This window comes from Lissotriton helveticus, chromosome 8 (genome assembly GCF_964261635.1).
Source record: "Lissotriton helveticus chromosome 8, aLisHel1.1, whole genome shotgun sequence".
Classification (NCBI taxonomy): domain Eukaryota; kingdom Metazoa; phylum Chordata; class Amphibia; order Caudata; family Salamandridae; genus Lissotriton; species Lissotriton helveticus.
The window spans coordinates 1,541,167,800-1,541,189,943 of NC_136069.1; the positions used below are offsets into that span (position 1 = coordinate 1,541,167,800).

At 42.9% G+C, this 22,144-nt stretch overlaps 28 non-coding genes across 28 annotated transcripts; all 28 read left to right on the forward strand.

Annotated features, from left to right (window-relative positions):
- The first annotated feature begins 956 nt into the window (after positions 1-956).
- TRNAL-UAG (transfer RNA leucine (anticodon UAG)) lies at positions 957-1,039 on the forward strand. Its single transcript has one exon. It is a non-coding gene; the product is annotated as a tRNA-Leu (tRNA).
- Positions 1,040-1,671: 632 nt separating this feature from the next.
- Positions 1,672-1,754, forward strand: TRNAL-CAG (transfer RNA leucine (anticodon CAG)). The gene has a single exon. It is a non-coding gene; the product is annotated as a tRNA-Leu (tRNA).
- Positions 1,755-3,052: 1,298 nt separating this feature from the next.
- Positions 3,053-3,135, forward strand: TRNAL-UAG (transfer RNA leucine (anticodon UAG)). Its single transcript has one exon. It is a non-coding gene; the product is annotated as a tRNA-Leu (tRNA).
- Positions 3,136-3,767: 632 nt separating this feature from the next.
- Positions 3,768-3,850, forward strand: TRNAL-CAG (transfer RNA leucine (anticodon CAG)). The gene has a single exon. It is a non-coding gene; the product is annotated as a tRNA-Leu (tRNA).
- A 189-nt stretch (positions 3,851-4,039) lies between these two features.
- Positions 4,040-4,122, forward strand: TRNAL-AAG (transfer RNA leucine (anticodon AAG)). The gene has a single exon. It is a non-coding gene; the product is annotated as a tRNA-Leu (tRNA).
- A 1,026-nt stretch (positions 4,123-5,148) lies between these two features.
- TRNAL-UAG (transfer RNA leucine (anticodon UAG)) lies at positions 5,149-5,231 on the forward strand. Its single transcript has one exon. It is a non-coding gene; the product is annotated as a tRNA-Leu (tRNA).
- Positions 5,232-5,863: 632 nt separating this feature from the next.
- On the forward strand, positions 5,864-5,946 carry TRNAL-CAG (transfer RNA leucine (anticodon CAG)). Its single transcript has one exon. It is a non-coding gene; the product is annotated as a tRNA-Leu (tRNA).
- Positions 5,947-6,135: 189 nt separating this feature from the next.
- On the forward strand, positions 6,136-6,218 carry TRNAL-AAG (transfer RNA leucine (anticodon AAG)). Its single transcript has one exon. It is a non-coding gene; the product is annotated as a tRNA-Leu (tRNA).
- A 1,030-nt stretch (positions 6,219-7,248) lies between these two features.
- Positions 7,249-7,331, forward strand: TRNAL-UAG (transfer RNA leucine (anticodon UAG)). Its single transcript has one exon. It is a non-coding gene; the product is annotated as a tRNA-Leu (tRNA).
- Positions 7,332-7,963: 632 nt separating this feature from the next.
- Positions 7,964-8,046, forward strand: TRNAL-CAG (transfer RNA leucine (anticodon CAG)). The gene has a single exon. It is a non-coding gene; the product is annotated as a tRNA-Leu (tRNA).
- Positions 8,047-8,235: 189 nt separating this feature from the next.
- TRNAL-AAG (transfer RNA leucine (anticodon AAG)) lies at positions 8,236-8,318 on the forward strand. Its single transcript has one exon. It is a non-coding gene; the product is annotated as a tRNA-Leu (tRNA).
- A 1,027-nt stretch (positions 8,319-9,345) lies between these two features.
- TRNAL-UAG (transfer RNA leucine (anticodon UAG)) lies at positions 9,346-9,428 on the forward strand. Its single transcript has one exon. It is a non-coding gene; the product is annotated as a tRNA-Leu (tRNA).
- Positions 9,429-10,060: 632 nt separating this feature from the next.
- Positions 10,061-10,143, forward strand: TRNAL-CAG (transfer RNA leucine (anticodon CAG)). Its single transcript has one exon. It is a non-coding gene; the product is annotated as a tRNA-Leu (tRNA).
- A 189-nt stretch (positions 10,144-10,332) lies between these two features.
- On the forward strand, positions 10,333-10,415 carry TRNAL-AAG (transfer RNA leucine (anticodon AAG)). The gene has a single exon. It is a non-coding gene; the product is annotated as a tRNA-Leu (tRNA).
- A 1,027-nt stretch (positions 10,416-11,442) lies between these two features.
- TRNAL-UAG (transfer RNA leucine (anticodon UAG)) lies at positions 11,443-11,525 on the forward strand. The gene has a single exon. It is a non-coding gene; the product is annotated as a tRNA-Leu (tRNA).
- A 632-nt stretch (positions 11,526-12,157) lies between these two features.
- Positions 12,158-12,240, forward strand: TRNAL-CAG (transfer RNA leucine (anticodon CAG)). Its single transcript has one exon. It is a non-coding gene; the product is annotated as a tRNA-Leu (tRNA).
- A 189-nt stretch (positions 12,241-12,429) lies between these two features.
- Positions 12,430-12,512, forward strand: TRNAL-AAG (transfer RNA leucine (anticodon AAG)). Its single transcript has one exon. It is a non-coding gene; the product is annotated as a tRNA-Leu (tRNA).
- A 1,026-nt stretch (positions 12,513-13,538) lies between these two features.
- Positions 13,539-13,621, forward strand: TRNAL-UAG (transfer RNA leucine (anticodon UAG)). The gene has a single exon. It is a non-coding gene; the product is annotated as a tRNA-Leu (tRNA).
- Positions 13,622-14,253: 632 nt separating this feature from the next.
- On the forward strand, positions 14,254-14,336 carry TRNAL-CAG (transfer RNA leucine (anticodon CAG)). Its single transcript has one exon. It is a non-coding gene; the product is annotated as a tRNA-Leu (tRNA).
- A 189-nt stretch (positions 14,337-14,525) lies between these two features.
- Positions 14,526-14,608, forward strand: TRNAL-AAG (transfer RNA leucine (anticodon AAG)). Its single transcript has one exon. It is a non-coding gene; the product is annotated as a tRNA-Leu (tRNA).
- Positions 14,609-16,349: 1,741 nt separating this feature from the next.
- TRNAL-CAG (transfer RNA leucine (anticodon CAG)) lies at positions 16,350-16,432 on the forward strand. Its single transcript has one exon. It is a non-coding gene; the product is annotated as a tRNA-Leu (tRNA).
- Positions 16,433-16,621: 189 nt separating this feature from the next.
- Positions 16,622-16,704, forward strand: TRNAL-AAG (transfer RNA leucine (anticodon AAG)). The gene has a single exon. It is a non-coding gene; the product is annotated as a tRNA-Leu (tRNA).
- Positions 16,705-18,445: 1,741 nt separating this feature from the next.
- On the forward strand, positions 18,446-18,528 carry TRNAL-CAG (transfer RNA leucine (anticodon CAG)). Its single transcript has one exon. It is a non-coding gene; the product is annotated as a tRNA-Leu (tRNA).
- A 189-nt stretch (positions 18,529-18,717) lies between these two features.
- Positions 18,718-18,800, forward strand: TRNAL-AAG (transfer RNA leucine (anticodon AAG)). Its single transcript has one exon. It is a non-coding gene; the product is annotated as a tRNA-Leu (tRNA).
- Positions 18,801-19,826: 1,026 nt separating this feature from the next.
- On the forward strand, positions 19,827-19,909 carry TRNAL-UAG (transfer RNA leucine (anticodon UAG)). Its single transcript has one exon. It is a non-coding gene; the product is annotated as a tRNA-Leu (tRNA).
- Positions 19,910-20,541: 632 nt separating this feature from the next.
- TRNAL-CAG (transfer RNA leucine (anticodon CAG)) lies at positions 20,542-20,624 on the forward strand. Its single transcript has one exon. It is a non-coding gene; the product is annotated as a tRNA-Leu (tRNA).
- Positions 20,625-20,813: 189 nt separating this feature from the next.
- Positions 20,814-20,896, forward strand: TRNAL-AAG (transfer RNA leucine (anticodon AAG)). The gene has a single exon. It is a non-coding gene; the product is annotated as a tRNA-Leu (tRNA).
- A 1,026-nt stretch (positions 20,897-21,922) lies between these two features.
- On the forward strand, positions 21,923-22,005 carry TRNAL-UAG (transfer RNA leucine (anticodon UAG)). The gene has a single exon. It is a non-coding gene; the product is annotated as a tRNA-Leu (tRNA).
- Positions 22,006-22,144: the final 139 nt, after the last annotated feature.

Below are 22,144 nucleotides of genomic sequence, written 5' to 3' on the forward strand. Positions count from 1 at the left end.
TCTGAATAAGTACCAAACTTCAGTTTCAACTGCAAATGAATTTGCCCAATTCTGTCTTCAAGCTCGTATAATATTCTTCTAGCACTAGTGGTGTTTTATGTGTTTTTGGGGGGTGCCTAAAAAATCCCTTTTATTGAAGAAATGGCTTACATTCAGTCTTGTGATATTTTTGGTTTCCAATAAGTAGATTTTTAATTTTATGTAACCTCATTTTCTAATGATCCATTCAAGAGATGTTTCCACTATGAAATGAAGAGCAAGGGGAAAGAGCACAAATGATAGAGCCAGTGAGTGAGATGGGGTGTTGAGGAAGGAGAGAATGAAACAAAGACAGAGTGAGTGAACGGCAGGTAGGCATAGAAGAGGAGACTAGAAGTGAAGGTGACTTGCTTTTCCCTGCTCTTGACCTCCCACCCATCTCAAACCAATCACAAACATACCTTCTATGCAACGTTGGTATGCAGAACTTCACTCCTCAGCCAGTGAGGGTGAGTCCCAAGCCAGGGGCTAGAGAGCAAAAGAATGGATGTGCTCAGACGTTCCTTGCTAGGGACAGTTGATCTGAAACAAGGCCTGCTCTCTTGTTTCCAGCAAGGAACTAGAAATTCTGCATGAATCTGCAAGGCACATTGACAGCATAAATGTGCATAAACTGCCCCACCTTCTGCCTTCCTACTTCCTGAGCAGTAGTTGTTTGTGTATAAAGAGAGAGGTCGCAGGCAAGGTAATTTTGTGAGTAGGATACAGAACCCTAAATAGCTGGTGAGAGGTATAAGTTATTCTAAAAGCATAAAAACAGTACACCTGTGAAATGAAATGCTTTCATATGTGATCTTCTGTGTTTATTGTCCTGTGCAAAAAGTTGCACCTTGTGTTTGAAGCTTGAAATTATTTCAAGCTTGCATGGACACAGAAATTTCTGAGTGACTTTTATACATTTCTTAGGACTCTCCACTGTCAGGATGGCCGAGTGGTCTAAGGCACTGTGTTTAGGCCGCAGTCTCCTCTGGAGGCGTGGGTTCGAATCCCACTTCTGACATGACTTTTGGAGATATAATCTTCTTCATCAGGATAACATCTGATGGAAGTTGCATCTGTTCGTCTTCACCTGGGACGTTATTCCGTCCTCGTCTAGTCAAGAGAGCTTGGGTTTCTCATATATTTCTGTTGTACAAAGTCTTGCTGATAAAGTGCAATCCTTACCAAATGAGCTTAGGACCCATGTAAGAGCTCATCTAGAAGAGTCATGCTCTTGTATTCCCTGGCCAGACAGGCCATGCAAATTTGGAAGAATGCCAAGCACCTGGTAGACAGCTGTACTCCAGCACACTTACAGCAATGTCCTCAGGGCTGTGATCAGGGGCTGCTTAGATTTGCGTATTCCACCCTATGTTGTGACATTGAGCTCCCTTGTTGAATTTGCTTTAGTCAGCCAAGATGTGGCTGTTGACTCAATTTCAAAGCAGCTTTGGGCCGTTCAAGTGGCTGGTGAATAGCACTTTCTCTTTGTACGCTTTAAAGGTCTAAAGAGTTCTTCATAGGTACTGCTCTGTATGGATTGTTCAAAGATCTGTTGGAAATGCTTATAATGGGATAAATAAATTGAGGGCATGCCTTTTCGGTACCAAACTTGCATGGCTGTCTGGCTTGTGGAAGGTGCTGCAAATGCAAGTCAGGATGGCCGAGTGGTCTAAGGCGCTGTGTTCAGGTCGCAGTCTCTTCTGGAGGCGTGGGTTCAAATCCCACTTCTGACAAACCTGTGTTTAATCTTCTTTTTTCTTGAGGGAGAAAATCAGATCATTTCCCTCACATGGGCTTATATGGTTGTCTTTTTGGAAAAGTGCAGTGAGTTTTTTTCTTGCTATAGCCACTTATGGCCTAAGATGTGTGTTTTTTTTGTTCACACTATCTTTCTCACTATGTAGATGGACAAGCAACATGTGGTCAGGATGGCCGAGTGACCTAAGGCGCTGCGTTAAGGCCGCAGTCTCTCCTGGAGGCGTTGGTTCGAATCCCACTTCTGACAAAACTTTAAGTCCATTTTGTCACTGCGTTCCTTCAGAATCTCAGCTAAAAATTGGCAGTGCATATAATATCTGAATAAGTACCAAACTTCAGTTTCAACTGCAAATGAATTTGCCCAATTCTGTCTTCAAGCTCGTATAATATTCTTCTAGCACTAGTGGTGTTTTATGTGTTTTTTGGGGGGTGCCTAAAAAATCCCTTTTATTGAAGAAATGGCTTACATTCAGTCTTGTGATATTTTTGGTTTCCAATAAGTAGATTTTTAATTTTATGTAACCTCATTTTCTAATGATCCATTCAAGAGATGTTTCCACTATGAAATGAAGAGCAAGGGGAAAGAGCACAAATGATAGAGCCAGTGAGTGAGATGGGGTGTTGAGGAAGGAGAGAATGAAACAAAGACAGAGTGAGTGAACGGCAGGTAGGCATAGAAGAGGAGACTAGAAGTGAAGGTGACTTGCTTTTCCCTGCTCTTGACCTCCCACCCATCTCAAACCAATCACAAACATACCTTCTATGCAACGTTGGTATGCAGAACTTCACTCCTCAGCCAGTGAGGGTGAGTCCCAAGCCAGGGGCTAGAGAGCAAAAGAATGGATGTGCTCAGACGTTCCTTGCTAGGGACAGTTGATCTGAAACAAGGCCTGCTCTCTTGTTTCCAGCAAGGAACTAGAAATTCTGCATGAATCTGCAAGGCACATTGACAGCATAAATGTGCATAAACTGCCCCACCTTCTGCCTTCCTACTTCCTGAGCAGTAGTTGTTTGTGTATAAAGAGAGAGGTCGCAGGCAAGGTAATTTTGTGAGTAGGATACAGAACCCTAAATAGCTGGTGAGAGGTATAAGTTATTCTAAAAGCATAAAAACAGTACACCTGTGAAATGAAATGCTTTCATATGTGATCTTCTGTGTTTATTGTCCTGTGCAAAAAGTTGCACCTTGTGTTTGAAGCTTGAAATTATTTCAAGCTTGCATGGACACAGAAATTTCTGAGTGACTTTTATACATTTCTTAGGACTCTCCACTGTCAGGATGGCCGAGTGGTCTAAGGCACTGTGTTTAGGCCGCAGTCTCCTCTGGAGGCGTGGGTTCGAATCCCACTTCTGACATGACTTTTGGAGATATAATCTTCTTCATCAGGATAACATCTGATGGAAGTTGCATCTGTTCGTCTTCACCTGGGACGTTATTCCGTCCTCGTCTAGTCAAGAGAGCTTGGGTTTCTCATATATTTCTGTTATACAAAGTCTTGCTGATAAAGTGCAATCCTTACCAAATGAGCTTAGGACCCATGTAAGAGCTCATCTAGAAGAGTCATGCTCTTGTATTCCCTGGCCAGACAGGCCATGCAAATTTGGAAGAATGCCAAGCACCTGGTAGACAGCTGTACTCCAGCACACTTACAGCAATGTCCTCAGGGCTGTGATCAGGGGCTGCTTAGATTTGCGTATTCCACCCTATGTTGTGACATTGAGCTCCCTTGTTGAATTTGCTTTAGTCAGCCAAGATGTGGCTGTTGACTCAATTTCAAAGCAGCTTTGGGCCGTTCAAGTGGCTGGTGAATAGCACTTTCTCTTTGTACGCTTTAAAGGTCTAAAGAGTTCTTCATAGGTACTGCTCTGTATGGATTGTTCAAAGATCTGTTGGAAATGCTTATAATGGGATAAATAAATTGAGGGCATGCCTTTTCGGTACCAAACTTGCATGGCTGTCTGGCTTGTGGAAGGTGCTGCAAATGCAAGTCAGGATGGCCGAGTGGTCTAAGGCGCTGTGTTCAGGTCGCAGTCTCTTCTGGAGGCGTGGGTTCAAATCCCACTTCTGACAAACCTGTGTTTAATCTTCTTTTTTCTTGAGGGAGAAAGTCAGATCATTTCCCTCACATGGGCTTATATGGTTGTCTTTTTGGAAAAGTGCAGTGAGTTTTTTTCTTGCTATAGCCACTTATGGCCTAAGATGTGTGTTTTTTTTGTTCACACTATCTTTCTCACTATGTAGATGGACAAGCAACATGTGGTCAGGATGGCCGAGTGGTCTAAGGCGCTGCGTTAAGGCCGCAGTCTCTCCTGGAGGCGTTGGTTCGAATCCCACTTCTGACAAAACTTTAAGTCCATTTTGTCACTGCGTTCCTTCAGAATCTCAGCTAAAAATTGGCAGTGCATATAATATCTGAATAAGTACCAAACTTCAGTTTCAACTGCAAATGAATTTGCCCAATTCTGTCTTCAAGCTTGTATAATATTCTTCTAGCACTAGTGGTGTTTTATGTGTTTTTTGGGGGGTGCCTAAAAAATCCCTTTTATTGAAGAAATGGCTTACATTCAGTCTTGTGATATTTTTGGTTTCCAATAAGTAGATTTTTAATTTTATGTAACCTCATTTTCTAATGATCCATTCAAGAGATGTTTCCACTATGAAATGAAGAGCAAGGGGAAAGAGCACAAATGATAGAGCCAGTGAGTGAGATGGGGTGTTGAGGAAGGAGAGAATGAAACAAAGACAGAGTGAGTGAACGGCAGGTAGGCATAGAAGAGGAGACTAGAAGTGAAGGTGACTTGCTTTTCCCTGCTCTTGACCTCCCACCCATCTCAAACCAATCACAAACATACCTTCTATGCAACGTTGGTATGCAGAACTTCACTCCTCAGCCAGTGAGGGTGAGTCCCAAGCCAGGGGCTAGAGAGCAAAAGAATGGATGTGCTCAGACGTTCCTTGCTAGGGACAGTTGATCTGAAACAAGGCCTGCTCTCTTGTTTCCAGCAAGGAACTAGAAATTCTGCATGAATCTGCAAGGCACATTGACAGCATAAATGTGCATAAACTGCCCCACCTTCTGCCTTCCTACTTCCTGAGCAGTAGTTGTTTGTGTATAAAGAGAGAGGTCGCAGGCAAGGTAATTTTGTGAGTAGGATACAGAACCCTAAATAGCTGGTGAGAGGTATAAGTTATTCTAAAAGCATAAAAACAGTACACCTGTGAAATGAAATGCTTTCATATGTGATCTTCTGTGTTTATTGTCCTGTGCAAAAAGTTGCACCTTGTGTTTGAAGGTTGAAATTATTTCAAGCTTGCATGGACACAGAAATTTCTGAGTGACTTTTATACATTTCTTAGGACTCTCCACTGTCAGGATGGCCGAGTGGTCTAAGGCACTGTGTTTAGGCCGCAGTCTCCTCTGGAGGCGTGGGTTCGAATCCCACTTCTGACATGACTTTTGGAGATATAATCTTCTTCATCAGGATAACATCTGATGGAAGTTGCATCTGTTCGTCTTCACCTGGGACATTATTCCGTCCTCGTCTAGTCAAGAGAGCTTGGGTTTCTCATATATTTCTGTTATACAAAGTCTTGCTGATAAAGTGCAATCCTTACCAAATGAGCTTAGGACCCATGTAAGAGCTCATCTAGAAGAGTCATGCTCTTGTATTCCCTGGCCAGACAGGCCATGCAAATTTGGAAGAATGCCAAGCACCTGGTAGACAGCTGTACTCCAGCACACTTACAGCAATGTCCTCAGGGCTGTGATCAGGGGCTGCTTAGATTTGCGTATTCCACCCTATGTTGTGACATTGAGCTCCCTTGTTGAATTTGCTTTAGTCAGCCAAGATGTGGCTGTTGACTCAATTTCAAAGCAGCTTTGGGCCGTTCAAGTGGCTGGTGAATAGCACTTTCTCTTTGTACGCTTTAAAGGTCTAAAGAGTTCTTCATAGGTACTGCTCTGTATGGATTGTTCAAAGATCTGTTGGAAATGCTTATAATGGGATAAATAAATTGAGGGCATGCCTTTTCGGTACCAAACTTGCATGGCTGTCTGGCTTGTGGAAGGTGCTGCAAATGCAAGTCAGGATGGCCGAGTGGTCTAAGGCGCTGTGTTCAGGTCGCAGTCTCTTCTGGAGGCGTGGGTTCAAATCCCACTTCTGACAAACCTGTGTTTAATCTTCTTTTTTCTTGAGGGAGAAAATCAGATCATTTCCCTCACATGGGCTTATATGGTTGTCTTTTTGGAAAAGTGCAGTGAGTTTTTTTCTTGCTATAGCCACTTATGGCCTAAGATGTGTGTTTTTTTTGTTCACACTATCTTTCTCACTATGTAGATGGACAAGCAACATGTGGTCAGGATGGCCGAGTGGTCTAAGGCGCTGCGTTAAGGCCGCAGTCTCTCCTGGAGGCGTGGGTTCGAATCCCACTTCTGACAAAACTTTAAGTCCATTTTGTCACTGCGTTCCTTCAGAATCTCAGCTAAAAATGTATTGGCAGTGCATATAATATCTGAATAAGTACCAAACTTCAGTTTCAACTGCAAATGAATTTGCCCAATTCTGTCTTCAAGCTCGTATAATATTCTTCTAGCACTAGTGGTGTTTTATGTGTTTTTTGGGGGGTGCCTAAAAAATCCCTTTTATTGAAGAAATGGCTTACTTTCAGTCTTGTGATATTTTTGGTTTCCAATAAGTAGATTTTTAATTTTATGTAACCTCATTTTCTAATGATCCATTCAAGAGATGTTTCCACTATGAAATGAAGAGCAAGGGGAAAGAGCACAAATGATAGAGCCAGTGAGTGAGATGGGGTGTTGAGGAAGGAGAGAATGAAACAAAGACAGAGTGAGTGAACGGCAGGTAGGCATAGAAGAGGAGACTAGAAGGGAAGGTGACTTGCTTTTCCCTGCTCTTGACCTCCCACCCATCTCAAACCAATCACAAACATACCTTCTATTCAACGTTGGTATGCAGAACTTCACTCCTCAGCCAGTGAGGGTGAGTCCCAAGCCAGGGGCTAGAGAGCAAAAGAATGGATGTGCTCAGACGTTCCTTGCTAGGGACAGTTGATCTGAAACAAGGCCTGCTCTCTTGTTTCCAGCAAGGAACTAGAAATTCTGCATGAATCTGCAAGGCACATTGACAGCATAAATTTGCATAAACTGCCCCACCTTCTGCCTTCCTACTTCCTGAGCAGTAGTTGTTTGTGTATAAAGAGAGAGGTCGCAGGCAAGGTAATTTTGTGAGTAGGATACAGAACCCTAAATAGCTGGTGAGAGGTATAAGTTATTCTAAAAGCATAAAAACAGTACACCTGTGAAATGAAATGCTTTCATATGTGATCTTCTGTGTTTATTGTCCTGTGCAAAAAGTTGCACCTTGTGTTTGAAGGTTGAAATTATTTCAAGCTTGCATGGACGCAGAAATTTCTGAGTGACTTTTATACATTTCTTAGGACTCTCCACTGTCAGGATGGCCGAGTGGTCTAAGGCGCTGTGTTTAGGCCGCAGTCTCCTCTGGAGGCGTGGGTTTGAATCCCACTTCTGACATGACTTTTGGAGATATAATCTTCTTCATCAGGATAACATCTGATGGAAGTTGCATCTGTTCGTCTTCACCTGGGACGTTATTCCGTCCTCGTCTAGTCAAGAGAGCTTGGGTTTCTCATATATTTCTGTTGTACAAAATCTTGCTGATAAAGTGCAATCCTTACCAAATGAGCTTAGGACCCATGTAAGAGCTCATCTAGAAGAGTCATGCTCTTGTATTCCCTGGCCAGACAGGCCATGCAAATTTGGAAGAATGCCAAGCACCTGGTAGACAGCTGTACTCCAGCACACTTACAGCAATGTCCTCAGGGCTGTGATCAGGGGCTGCTTAGATTTGCGTATTCCACCCTATGTTGTGACATTGAGCTCCCTTGTTGAATTTGCTTTAGTCAGCCAAGATGTGGCTGTTGACTCAATTTCAAAGCAGCTTTGGGCCGTTCAAGTGGCTGGTGAATAGCACTTTCTCTTTGTACGCTTTAAAGGTCTAAAGAGTTCTTCATAGGTACTGCTCTGTATGGATTGTTCAAAGATCTGTTGGAAATGCTTATAATGGGATAAATAAATTGAGGGCATGCCTTTTCGGTACCAAACTTGCATGGCTGTCTGGCTTGTGGAATGTGCTGCAAATGCAAGTCAGGATGGCCGAGTGGTCTAAGGCGCTGCGTTCAGGTCGCAGTCTCTTCTGGAGGCGTGGGTTCAAATACCACTTCTGACAAACCTGTGTTTAATCTTCTTTTTTCTTGAGGGAGAAAATCAGATCATTTCCCTCACATGGGCTTATATGGTTGTCTTTTTGGAAAAGTGCAGTGAGTTTTTTTCTTGCTATAGCCACTTATGGCCTAAGATGTGTGTTTTTTTTGTTCACACTATCTTTCTCACTATGTAGATGGACAAGCAACATGTGGTCAGGATGGCCGAGTGGTCTAAGGCGCTGCGTTAAGGCCGCAGTCTCTCCTGGAGGCGTGGGTTCGAATCCCACTTCTGACAAAACTTTAAGTCCATTTTGTCACTGCGTTCCTTCAGAATCTCAGCTAAAAATTGGCAGTGCATATAATATCTGAATAAGTACCAAACTTCAGTTTCAACTGCAAATGAATTTGCCCAATTCTGTCTTCAAGCTCGTATAATATTCTTCTAGCACTAGTGGTGTTTTATGTGTTTTTTTGGGGGGTGCCTAAAAAATCCCTTTTATTGAAGAAATGGCTTACATTCAGTCTTGTGATATTTTTGGTTTCCAATAAGTAGATTTTTAATTTTATGTAACCTCATTTTCTAATGATCCATTCAAGAGATGTTTCCACTATGAAATGAAGAGCAAGGGGAAAGAGCACAAATGATAGAGCCAGTGAGTGAGATGGGGTGTTGAGGAAGGAGAGAATGAAACAAAGACAGAGTGAGTGAACGGCAGGTAGGCATAGAAGAGGAGACTAGAAGTGAAGGTGACTTGCTTTTCCCTGCTCTTGACCTCCCACCCATCTCAAACCAATCACAAACATACCTTCTATGCAACGTTGGTATGCAGAACTTCACTCCTCAGCCAGTGAGGGTGAGTCCCAAGCCAGGGGCTAGAGAGCAAAAGAATGGATGTGCTCAGACGTTCCTTGCTAGGGACAGTTGATCTGAAACAAGGCCTGCTCTCTTGTTTCCAGCAAGGAACTAGAAATTCTGCATGAATCTGCAAGGCACATTGACAGCATAAATTTGCATAAACTGCCCCACCTTCTGCCTTCCTACTTCCTGAGCAGTAGTTGTTTGTGTATAAAGAGAGAGGTCGCAGGCAAGGTAATTTTGTGAGTAGGATACAGAACCCTAAATAGCTGGTGAGAGGTATAAGTTATTCTAAAAGCATAAAAACAGTACACCTGTGAAATGAAATGCTTTCATATGTGATCTTCTGTGTTTATTGTCCTGTGCAAAAAGTTGCACCTTGTGTTTGAAGGTTGAAATTATTTCAAGCTTGCATGGACGCAGAAATTTCTGAGTGACTTTTATACATTTCTTAGGACTCTCCACTGTCAGGATGGCCGAGTGGTCTAAGGCGCTGTGTTTAGGCCGCAGTCTCCTCTGGAGGCGTGGGTTTGAATCCCACTTCTGACATGACTTTTGGAGATATAATCTTCTTCATCAGGATAACATCTGATGGAAGTTGCATCTGTTCGTCTTCACCTGGGACGTTATTCCGTCCTCGTCTAGTCAAGAGAGCTTGGGTTTCTCATATATTTCTGTTGTACAAAATCTTGCTGATAAAGTGCAATCCTTACCAAATGAGCTTAGGACCCATGTAAGAGCTCATCTAGAAGAGTCATGCTCTTGTATTCCCTGGCCAGACAGGCCATGCAAATTTGGAAGAATGCCAAGCACCTGGTAGACAGCTGTACTCCAGCACACTTACAGCAATGTCCTCAGGGCTGTGATCAGGGGCTGCTTAGATTTGCGTATTCCACCCTATGTTGTGACATTGAGCTCCCTTGTTGAATTTGCTTTAGTCAGCCAAGATGTGGCTGTTGACTCAATTTCAAAGCAGCTTTGGGCCGTTCAAGTGGCTGGTGAATAGCACTTTCTCTTTGTACGCTTTAAAGGTCTAAAGAGTTCTTCATAGGTACTGCTCTGTATGGATTGTTCAAAGATCTGTTGGAAATGCTTATAATGGGATAAATAAATTGAGGGCATGCCTTTTCGGTACCAAACTTGCATGGCTGTCTGGCTTGTGGAATGTGCTGCAAATGCAAGTCAGGATGGCCGAGTGGTCTAAGGCGCTGCGTTCAGGTCGCAGTCTCTTCTGGAGGCGTGGGTTCAAATACCACTTCTGACAAACCTGTGTTTAATCTTCTTTTTTCTTGAGGGAGAAAATCAGATCATTTCCCTCACATGGGCTTATATGGTTGTCTTTTTGGAAAAGTGCAGTGAGTTTTTTTCTTGCTATAGCCACTTATGGCCTAAGATGTGTGTTTTTTTTGTTCACACTATCTTTCTCACTATGTAGATGGACAAGCAACATGTGGTCAGGATGGCCGAGTGGTCTAAGGCGCTGCGTTAAGGCCGCAGTCTCTCCTGGAGGCGTGGGTTCGAATCCCACTTCTGACAAAACTTTAAGTCCATTTTGTCACTGCGTTCCTTCAGAATCTCAGCTAAAAATTGGCAGTGCATATAATATCTGAATAAGTACCAAACTTCAGTTTCAACTGCAAATGAATTTGCCCAATTCTGTCTTCAAGCTCGTATAATATTCTTCTAGCACTAGTGGTGTTTTATGTGTTTTTTTGGGGGGTGCCTAAAAAATCCCTTTTATTGAAGAAATGGCTTACATTCAGTCTTGTGATATTTTTGGTTTCCAATAAGTAGATTTTTAATTTTATGTAACCTCATTTTCTAATGATCCATTCAAGAGATGTTTCCACTATGAAATGAAGAGCAAGGGGAAAGAGCACAAATGATAGAGCCAGTGAGTGAGATGGGGTGTTGAGGAAGGAGAGAATGAAACAAAGACAGAGTGAGTGAACGGCAGGTAGGCATAGAAGAGGAGACTAGAAGTGAAGGTGACTTGCTTTTCCCTGCTCTTGACCTCCCACCCATCTCAAACCAATCACAAACATACCTTCTATGCAACGTTGGTATGCAGAACTTCACTCCTCAGCCAGTGAGGGTGAGTCCCAAGCCAGGGGCTAGAGAGCAAAAGAATGGATGTGCTCAGACGTTCCTTGCTAGGGACAGTTGATCTGAAACAAGGCCTGCTCTCTTGTTTCCAGCAAGGAACTAGAAATTCTGCATGAATCTGCAAGGCACATTGACAGCATAAATGTGCATAAACTGCCCCACCTTCTGCCTTCCTACTTCCTGAGCAGTAGTTGTTTGTGTATAAAGAGAGAGGTCGCAGGCAAGGTAATTTTGTGAGTAGGATACAGAACCCTAAATAGCTGGTGAGAGGTATAAGTTATTCTAAAAGCATAAAAACAGTACACCTGTGAAATGAAATGCTTTCATATGTGATCTTCTGTGTTTATTGTCCTGTGCAAAAAGTTGCACCTTGTGTTTGAAGCTTGAAATTATTTCAAGCTTGCATGGACACAGAAATTTCTGAGTGACTTTTATACATTTCTTAGGACTCTCCACTGTCAGGATGGCCGAGTGGTCTAAGGCACTGTGTTTAGGCCGCAGTCTCCTCTGGAGGCGTGGGTTCGAATCCCACTTCTGACATGACTTTTGGAGATATAATCTTCTTCATCAGGATAACATCTGATGGAAGTTGCATCTGTTCGTCTTCACCTGGGACGTTATTCCGTCCTCGTCTAGTCAAGAGAGCTTGGGTTTCTCATATATTTCTGTTGTACAAAGTCTTGCTGATAAAGTGCAATCCTTACCAAATGAGCTTAGGACCCATGTAAGAGCTCATCTAGAAGAGTCATGCTCTTGTATTCCCTGGCCAGACAGGCCATGCAAATTTGGAAGAATGCCAAGCACCTGGTAGACAGCTGTACTCCAGCACACTTACAGCAATGTCCTCAGGGCTGTGATCAGGGGCTGCTTAGATTTGCGTATTCCACCCTATGTTGTGACATTGAGCTCCCTTGTTGAATTTGCTTTAGTCAGCCAAGATGTGGCTGTTGACTCAATTTCAAAGCAGCTTTGGGCCGTTCAAGTGGCTGGTGAATAGCACTTTCTCTTTGTACGCTTTAAAGGTCTAAAGAGTTCTTCATAGGTACTGCTCTGTATGGATTGTTCAAAGATCTGTTGGAAATGCTTATAATGGGATAAATAAATTGAGGGCATGCCTTTTCGGTACCAAACTTGCATGGCTGTCTGGCTTGTGGAAGGTGCTGCAAATGCAAGTCAGGATGGCCGAGTGGTCTAAGGCGCTGTGTTCAGGTCGCAGTCTCTACTGGAGGCGTGGGTTCAAATCCCACTTCTGACAAACCTGTGTTTAATCTTCTTTTTTCTTGAGGGAGAAAATCAGATCATTTCCCTCACATGGGCTTATATGGTTGTCTTTTTGGAAAAGTGCAGTGAGTTTTTTTCTTGCTATAGCCACTTATGGCCTAAGATGTGTGTTTTTTTTGTTCACACTATCTTTCTCACTATGTAGATGGACAAGCAACATGTGGTCAGGATGGCCGAGTGGTCTAAGGCGCTGCGTTAAGGCCGCAGTCTCTCCTGGAGGCGTGGGTTCGAATCCCACTTCTGACAAAACTTTAAGTCCATTTTGTCACTGCGTTCCTTCAGAATCTCAGCTAAAAATTGGCAGTGCATATAATATCTGAATAAATACCAAACTTCAGTTTCAACTGCAAATGAATTTGCCCAATTCTGTCTTCAAGCTCGTATAATATTCTTCTAGCACTAGTGGTGTTTTATGTGTTTTTTGGGGGGTGCCTAAAAAATCCCTTTTATTGAAGAAATGGCTTACATTCAGTCTTGTGATATTTTTGGTTTCCAATAAGTAGATTTTTAATTTTATGTAACCTCATTTTCTAATGATCCATTCAAGAGATGTTTCCACTATGAAATGAAGAGCAAGGGGAAAGAGCACAAATGATAGAGCCAGTGAGTGAGATGGGGTGTTGAGGAAGGAGAGAATGAAACAAAGACAGAGTGAGTGAACGGCAGGTAGGCATAGAAGAGGAGACTAGAAGTGAAGGTGACTTGCTTTTCCCTGCTCTTGACCTCCCACCCATCTCAAACCAATCACAAACATACCTTCTATGCAACGTTGGTATGCAGAACTTCACTCCTCAGCCAGTGAGGGTGAGTCCCAAGCCAGGGGCTAGAGAGCAAAAGAATGGATGTGCTCAGACGTTCCTTGCTAGGGACAGTTGATCTGAAACAAGGCCTGCTCTCTTGTTTCCAGCAAGGAACTAGAAATTCTGCATGAATCTGCAAGGCACATTGACAGCATAAATGTGCATAAACTGCCCCACCTTCTGCCTTCCTACTTCCTGAGCAGTAGTTGTTTGTGTATAAAGAGAGAGGTCGCAGGCAAGGTAATTTTGTGAGTAGGATACAGAACCCTAAATAGCTGGTGAGAGGTATAAGTTATTCTAAAAGCATAAAAACAGTACACCTGTGAAATGAAATGCTTTCATATGTGATCTTCTGTGTTTATTGTCCTGTGCAAAAAGTTGCACCTTGTGTTTGAAGGTTGAAATTATTTCAAGCTTGCATGGACACAGAAATTTCTGAGTGACTTTTATACATTTCTTAGGACACTCCACTGTCAGGATGGCCGAGTGGTCTAAGGCACTGTGTTTAGGCCGCAGTCTCCTCTGGAGGCGTGGGTTCGAATCCCACTTCTGACATGACTTTTGGAGATATAATCTTCTTCATCAGGATAACATCTGATGGAAGTTGCATCTGTTCGTCTTCACCTGGGACGTTATTCCGTCCTCGTCTAGTCAAGAGAGCTTGGGTTTCTCATATATTTCTGTTATACAAAGTCTTGCTGATAAAGTGCAATCCTTACCAAATGAGCTTAGGACCCATGTAAGAGCTCATCTAGAAGAGTCATGCTCTTGTATTCCCTGGCCAGACAGGCCATGCAAATTTGGAAGAATGCCAAGCACCTGGTAGACAGCTGTACTCCAGCACACTTACAGCAATGTCCTCAGGGCTGTGATCAGGGGCTGCTTAGATTTGCGTATTCCACCCTATGTTGTGACATTGAGCTCCCTTGTTGAATTTGCTTTAGTCAGCCAAGATGTGGCTGTTGACTCAATTTCAAAGCAGCTTTGGGCCGTTCAAGTGGCTGGTGAATAGCACTTTCTCTTTGTACGCTTTAAAGGTCTAAAGAGTTCTTCATAGGTACTGCTCTGTATGGATTGTTCAAAGATCTGTTGGAAATGCTTATAATGGGATAAATAAATTGAGGGCATGCCTTTTCGGTACCAAACTTGCATGGCTGTCTGGCTTGTGGAAGGTGCTGCAAATGCAAGTCAGGATGGCCGAGTGGTCTAAGGCGCTGTGTTCAGGTCGCAGTCTCTTCTGGAGGCGTGGGTTCAAATCCCACTTCTGACAAACCTGTGTTTAATCTTCTTTTTTCTTGAGGGAGAAAATCAGATCATTTCCCTCACATGGGCTTATATGGTTGTCTTTTTGGAAAAGTGCAGTGAGTTTTTTTCTTGCTATAGCCACTTATGGCCTAAGATGTGTGTTTTTTTTGTTCACACTATCTTTCTCACTATGTAGATGGACAAGCAACATATGGTCAGGATGGCCGAGTGGTCTAAGGCGCTGCGTTAAGGCCGCAGTCTCTCCTGGAGGCGTGGGTTCGAATCCCACTTCTGACAAAACTTTAAGTCCATTTTGTCACTGCGTTCCTTCAGAATCTCAGCTAAAAATTGGCAGTGCATATAATATCTGAATAAGTACCAAACTTCAGTTTCAACTGCAAATGAATTTGCCCAATTCTGTCTTCAAGCTCGTATAATATTCTTCTAGCACTAGTGGTGTTTTATGTGTTTTTTGGGGGGTGCCTAAAAAATCCCTTTTATTGAAGAAATGGCTTACATTCAGTCTTGTGATATTTTTGGTTTCCAATAAGTAGATTTTTAATTTTATGTAACCTCATTTTCTAATGATCCATTCAAGAGATGTTTCCACTATGAAATGAAGAGCAAGGGGAAAGAGCACAAATGATAGAGCCAGTGAGTGAGATGGGGTGTTGAGGAAGGAGAGAATGAAACAAAGACAGAGTGAGTGAACGGCAGGTAGGCATAGAAGAGGAGACTAGAAGTGAAGGTGACTTGCTTTTCCCTGCTCTTGACCTCCCACCCATCTCAAACCAATCACAAACATACCTTCTATGCAACGTTGGTATGCAGAACTTCACTCCTCAGCCAGTGAGGGTGAGTCCCAAGCCAGGGGCTAGAGAGCAAAAGAATGGATGTGCTCAGACGTTCCTTGCTAGGGAGAGTTGATCTGAAACAAGGCCTGCTCTCTTGTTTCAAGCAAGGATCTAGAAATTCTGCATGAATCTGCAAGGCACATTGACAGCATAAATTTGCATAAACTGCCCCACCTTCTGCCTTCCTACTTCCTGAGCAATAGTTGTTTGTGTATAAAGAGAGAGGTCGCAGGCAAGATAATTTTGTGAGTAGGATACAGAACCCTAAATAGCTGGTGAGAGGTATAAGTTATTCTAAAAGCATAAAAACAGTACACCTGTGAAATGAAATGCTTTCATATGTGATCTTCTGTGTTTATTGTCCTGTGCAAAAAGTTGCACCTTGTGTTTGAAGGTTGAAATTATTTCAAGCTTGCATGGACGCAGAAATTTCTGAGTGACTTTTATACATTTCTTAGGACTCTTCACTGTCAGGATGGCCGAGTGGTCTAAGGCGCTGTGTTTAGGCTGCACTCTCCTCTGGAGGCGTGGGTTCGAATCCCACTTCTGAAATGACTTTTGGAGATATAATCTTCTTCATCAGGATAACATCTGATGGAAGTTGCATCTCTTCGTCTTCACCTGGGACGTTATTCCGTCCTCGTCTAGTCAAGAGAGCTTGGGTTTCTCATATATTTCTGTTTTACAAAGTCTTGCTGATAAAGTGCAATCCTTACCAAATGAGCTTAGGACCCATGTAAGAGCTCATCTAGAAGAGTCATGCTCTTGTATTCCCTGGCCAGACAGGCCATGCAAATTTGGAAGAATGCCAAGCACCTGGTAGACAGCTGTACTCCAGCACACTTACAGCAATGTCCTCAGGGCTGTGATCAGGGGCTGCTTAGATTTGTGTATTCCACCCTATGTTGTGACATTGAGCTCCCTTGTTGAATTTGCTTTAGTCAGCCAAGATGTGGCTGTTGACTCAATTTCAAAGCAGCTTTGGGCCGTTCAAGTGGCTGGTGAATAGCACTTTCTCTTTGTACTCATTAAAGGTCTAAAGAGTTCTTCATAGGTACTGCTCTGTATGGATTGTTCAAAGATCTGTTGGAAATGCTTATAATGGGATAAATAAATTGAGGGCATGCCTTTTCGGTACCAAACTTGCATGGCTGTCTGGCTTGTGGAAGGTGCTGAAAATGCAAGTCAGGATGGCCGAGTGGTCTAAGGCGCTGCGTTCAGGTCGCAGTCTCTTCTGGAGGTGTGGGTTCAAATCCCACTTCTGACAAACCTGTGTTTAATCTTCTTTTTTCTTGAGGGAGAAAATCAGATCATTTCCCTCACATGGGCTTATATGGTTGTCTTTTTGGAAAAGTGCAGTGAGTTTTTTTCTTGCTATAGCCACTCATGGCCTAAGATGTGTGTTGTTTTTGTTCACACTATCTTTCTCACTATGTAGATGAACAAGCAACTTGTGGTCAGGATGGCCGAGTGGTCTAAGGCACTGCATTAAGGCCGCAGTCTCTCCTGGAGGCGTGGGTTCGAATCCCACTTCTGACAAAACTTTAAGTCCATTTTGTCTCTGCGTTCCTTCAGAATCTCAGCTAAAAATTGGCAGTGCATATAATATCTGAATAAGTACCAAACTTCAGTTTCAACTGCAAATGAATTTGCCCAATTCTGTCTTCAAGCTCGTATAATATTCTTCTAGCACTAGTGGTGTTTTATGTGTTTTTTGGGGGGTGCCTAAAAAATCCCTTTTATTGAAGAAATGGCTTACATTCAGTCTTGTGATATTTTTGGTTTCCAATAAGTAGATTTTTAATTTTATGTAACCTCATTTTCTAATGATCCATTCAAGAGATGTTTCCACTATGAAATGAAGAGCAAGGGGAAAGAGCACAAATGATAGAGCCAGTGAGTGAGATGGGGTGTTGAGGAAGGAGAGAATGAAACAAAGACAGAGTGAGTGAACGGCAGGTAGGCATAGAAGAGGAGACTAGAAGGGAAGGTGACTTGCTTTTCCCTGCTCTTGACCTCCCACCCATCTCAAACCAATCACAAACATACCTTCTATGCAACGTTGGTATGCAGAACTTCACTCCTCAGCCAGTGAGGGTGAGTCTCAAGCCAGGGGCTAGAGAGCAAAAGAATGGATGTGCTCAGACGTTCCTTGCTAGGGACAGTTGATCTGAAACAAGGCCTGCTCTCTTGTTTCAAGCAAGGATCTAGAAATTCTGCATGAATCTGCAAGGCACATTGACAGCATAAATTTGCATAAACTGCCCCACCTTCTGCCTTCCTACTTCCTGAGCAATAGTTGTTTGTGTATAAAGAGAGAGGTCGCAGGCAAGATAATTTTGTGAGTAGGATACAGAACCCTAAATAGCTGGTGAGAGGTATAAGTTATTCTAAAAGCATAAAAACAGTACACCTGTGAAATGAAATGCTTTCATATGTGATCTTCTGTGTTTATTGTCCTGTGCAAAAAGTTGCACCTTGTGTTTGAAGGTTGAAATTATTTCAAGCTTGCATGGACGCAGAAATTTCTGAGTGACTTTTATACATTTCTTAGGACTCTTCACTGTCAGGATGGCCGAGTGGTCTAAGGCGCTGTGTTTAGGATGCAGTCTCCTCTGAAGGCGTGGGTTCGAATCCCACTTCAGAAATGACTTTTGGAGATATAATCTTCTTCATCAGGATAACATCTGATGGAAGTTGCATCTCTTCGTCTTCACCTGGGACGTTATTCCGTCCTCGTCTAGTCAAGAGAGCTTGGGTTTCTGATATATTTCTGTTTTACAAAGTCTTGCTGATGAAGTGCAATCCTTACCAAATGAGCTTAGGACCCATGTAAGAGCTCATCTAGAAGAGTCATGCTCTTGTATTCCCTGGCCAGACAGGCCATGCAAATTTGGAAGAATGCCAAGCACCTGGTAGACAGCTGTACTCCAGCACACTTACAGCAATGTCCTCAGGGCTGTGATCAGGGGCTGCTTAGATTTGTGTATTCCACCCTATGTTGTGACATTGAGCTCCCTTGTTGAATTTGCTTTAGTCAGCCAAGATGTGGCTGTTGACTCAATTTCAAAGCAGCTTTGGGCCGTTCAAGTGGCTGGTGAATAGCACTTTCTCTTTGTACTCATTAAAGGTCTAAAGAGTTCTTCATAGGTACTGCTCTGTATGGATTGTTCAAAGATCTGTTGGAAATGCTTATAATGGGATAAATAAATTGAGGGCATGCCTTTTCGGTACCAAACTTGCATGGCTGTCTGGCTTGTGGAAGGTGCTGAAAATGCAAGTCAGGATGGCCGAGTGGTCTAAGGCGCTGCGTTCAGGTTGCAGTCTCTTCTGGAGGCGTGGGTTCAAATCCCACTTCTGACAAACCTGTGTTTAATCTTCTTTTTTCTTGAGGGAGAAAATCAGATCATTTCCCTCACATGGGCTTATATGGTTGTCTTTTTGGAAAAGTGCAGTGAGTTTTTTTCTTGCTATAGCCACTCATGGCCTAAGATGTGTGTTGTTTTTGTTCACACTATCTTTCTCACTATGTAGATGAACAAGCAACTTGTGGTCAGGATGGCCGAGTGGTCTAAGGCACTGCATTAAGGCCGCAGTCTCTCCTGGAGGCGTGGGTTCGAATCCCACTTCTGACAAAACTTTAAGTCCATTTTGTCTCTGCGTTCCTTCAGAATCTCAGCTAAAAATTGGCAGTGCATATAATATCTGAATAAGTACCAAACTTCAGTTTCAACTGCAAATGAATTTGCCCAATTCTGTCTTCAAGCTCGTATAATATTCTTCTAGCACTAGTGGTGTTTTATGTGTTTTTTGGGGGGTGCCTAAAAAATCCCTTTTATTGAAGAAATGGCTTACTTTCAGTCTTGTGATATTTTTGGTTTCCAATAAGTAGATTTTTAATTTTATGTAACCTCATTTTCTAATGATCCATTCAAGAGATGTTTCCACTATGAAATGAAGAGCAAGGGGAAAGAGCACAAATGATAGAGCCAGTGAGTGAGATGGGGTGTTGAGGAAGGAGAGAATGAAACAAAGACAGAGTGAGTGAACGGCAGGTAGGCATAGAAGAGGAGACTAGAAGTGAAGGTGACTTGCTTTTCCCTGCTCTTGACCTCCCACCCATCTCAAACCAATCACAAACATACCTTCTATGCAACGTTGGTATGCAGAACTTCACTCCTCAGCCAGTGAGGGTGAGTCCCAAGCCAGGGGCTAGAGAGCAAAAGAATGGATGTGCTCAGACGTTCCTTGCTAGGGACAGTTGATCTGAAACAAGGCCTGCTCTCTTGTTTCCAGCAAGGAACTAGAAATTCTGCATGAATCTGCAAGGCACATTGACAGCATAAATGTGCATAAACTGCCCCACCTTCTGCCTTCCTACTTCCTGAGCAGTAGTTGTTTGTGTATAAAGAGAGAGGTCGCAGGCAAGGTAATTTTGTGAGTAGGATACAGAACCCTAAATAGCTGGTGAGAGGTATAAGTTATTCTAAAAGCATAAAAACAGTACACCTGTGAAATGAAATGCTTTCATATGTGATCTTCTGTGTTTATTGTCCTGTGCAAAAAGTTGCACCTTGTGTTTGAAGGTTGAAATTATTTCAAGCTTGCATGGACACAGAAATTTCTGAGTGACTTTTATACATTTCTTAGGACTCTCCACTGTCAGGATGGCCGAGTGGTCTAAGGCACTGTGTTTAGGCCGCAGTCTCCTCTGGAGGCGTGGGTTCGAATCCCACTTCTGACATGACTTTTGGAGATATAATCTTCTTCATCAGGATAACATCTGATGGAAGTTGCATCTGTTCGTCTTCACCTGGGACGTTATTCCGTCCTCGTCTAGTCAAGAGAGCTTGGGTTTCTCATATATTTCTGTTGTACAAAGTCTTGCTGATAAAGTGCAATCCTTACCAAATGAGCTTAGGACCCATGTAAGAGCTCATCTAGAAGAGTCATGCTCTTGTATTCCCTGGCCAGACAGGCCATGCAAATTTGGAAGAATGCCAAGCACCTGGTAGACAGCTGTACTCCAGCACACTTACAGCAATGTCCTCAGGGCTGTGATCAGGGGCTGCTTAGATTTGCGTATTCCACCCTATGTTGTGACATTGAGCTCCCTTGTTGAATTTGCTTTAGTCAGCCAAGATGTGGCTGTTGACTCAATTTCAAAGCAGCTTTGGGCCGTTCAAGTGGCTGGTGAATAGCACTTTCTCTTTGTACGCTTTAAAGGTCTAAAGAGTTCTTCATAGGTACTGCTCTGTATGGATTGTTCAAAGATCTGTTGGAAATGCTTATAATGGGATAAATAAATTGAGGGCATGCCTTTTCGGTACCAAACTTGCATGGCTGTCTGGCTTGTGGAAGGTGCTGCAAATGCAAGTCAGGATGGCCGAGTGGTCTAAGGCGCTGTGTTCAGGTCGCAGTCTCTTCTGGAGGCGTGGGTTCAAATCCCACTTCTGACAAACCTGTGTTTAATCTTCTTTTTTCTTGAGGGAGAAAATCAGATCATTTCCCTCACATGGGCTTATATGGTTGTCTTTTTGGAAAAGTGCAGTGAGTTTTTTTCTTGCTATAGCCACTTATGGCCTAAGATGTGTGTTTTTTTTGTTCACACTATCTTTCTCACTATGTAGATGGACAAGCAACATGTGGTCAGGATGGCCGAGTGGTCTAAGGCGCTGCGTTAAGGCCGCAGTCTCTCCTGGAGGCGTGGGTTCGAATCCCACTTCTGACAAAACTTTAAGTCCATTTTGTCACTGCGTTCCTTCAGAATCTCAGCTAAAAATTGGCAGTGCATATAATATCTGAATAAGTACCAAACTTCAGTTTCAACTGCAAATGAATTTGCCCAATTCTGTCTTCAAGCTCGTATAATATTCTTCTAGCACTAGTGGTGTTTTATGTGTTTTTTGGGGGGTGCCTAAAAAATCCCTTTTATTGAAGAAATGGCTTACATTCAGTCTTGTGATATTTTTGGTTTCCAATAAGTAGATTTTTAATTTTATGTAACCTCATTTTCTAATGATCCATTCAAGAGATGTTTCCACTATGAAATGAAGAGCAAGGGGAAAGAGCACAAATGATAGAGCCAGTGAGTGAGATGGGGTGTTGAGGAAGGAGAGAATGAAACAAAGACAGAGTGAGTGAACGGCAGGTAGGCATAGAAGAGGAGACTAGAAGTGAAGGTGACTTGCTTTTCCCTGCTCTTGACCTCCCACCCATCTCAAACCAATCACAAACATACCTTCTATGCAACGTTGGTATGCAGAACTTCACTCCTCAGCCAGTGAGGGTGAGTCCCAAGCCAGGGGCTAGAGAGCAAAAGAATGGATGTGCTCAGACGTTCCTTGCTAGGGAGAGTTGATCTGAAACAAGGCCTGCTCTCTTGTTTCAAGCAAGGATCTAGAAATTCTGCATGAATCTGCAAGGCACATTGACAGCATAAATTTGCATAAACTGCCCCACCTTCTGCCTTCCTACTTCCTGAGCAATAGTTGTTTGTGTATAAAGAGAGAGGTCGCAGGCAAGATAATTTTGTGAGTAGGATACAGAACCCTAAATAGCTGGTGAGAGGTATAAGTTATTCTAAAAGCATAAAAACAGTACACCTGTGAAATGAAATGCTTTCATATGTGATCTTCTGTGTTTATTGTCCTGTGCAAAAAGTTGCACCTTGTGTTTGAAGGTTGAAATTATTTCAAGCTTGCATGGACGCAGAAATTTCTGAGTGACTTTTATACATTTCTTAGGACTCTTCACTGTCAGGATGGCCGAGTGGTCTAAGGCGCTGTGTTTAGGCTGCAGTCTCCTCTGGAGGCGTGGGTTCGAATCCCACTTCTGAAATGACTTTTGGAGATATAATCTTCTTCATCAGGATAACATCTGATGGAAGTTGCATCTCTTCGTCTTCACCTGGGACGTTATTCCGTCCTCGTCTAGTCAAGAGAGCTTGGGTTTCTCATATATTTCTGTTTTACAAAGT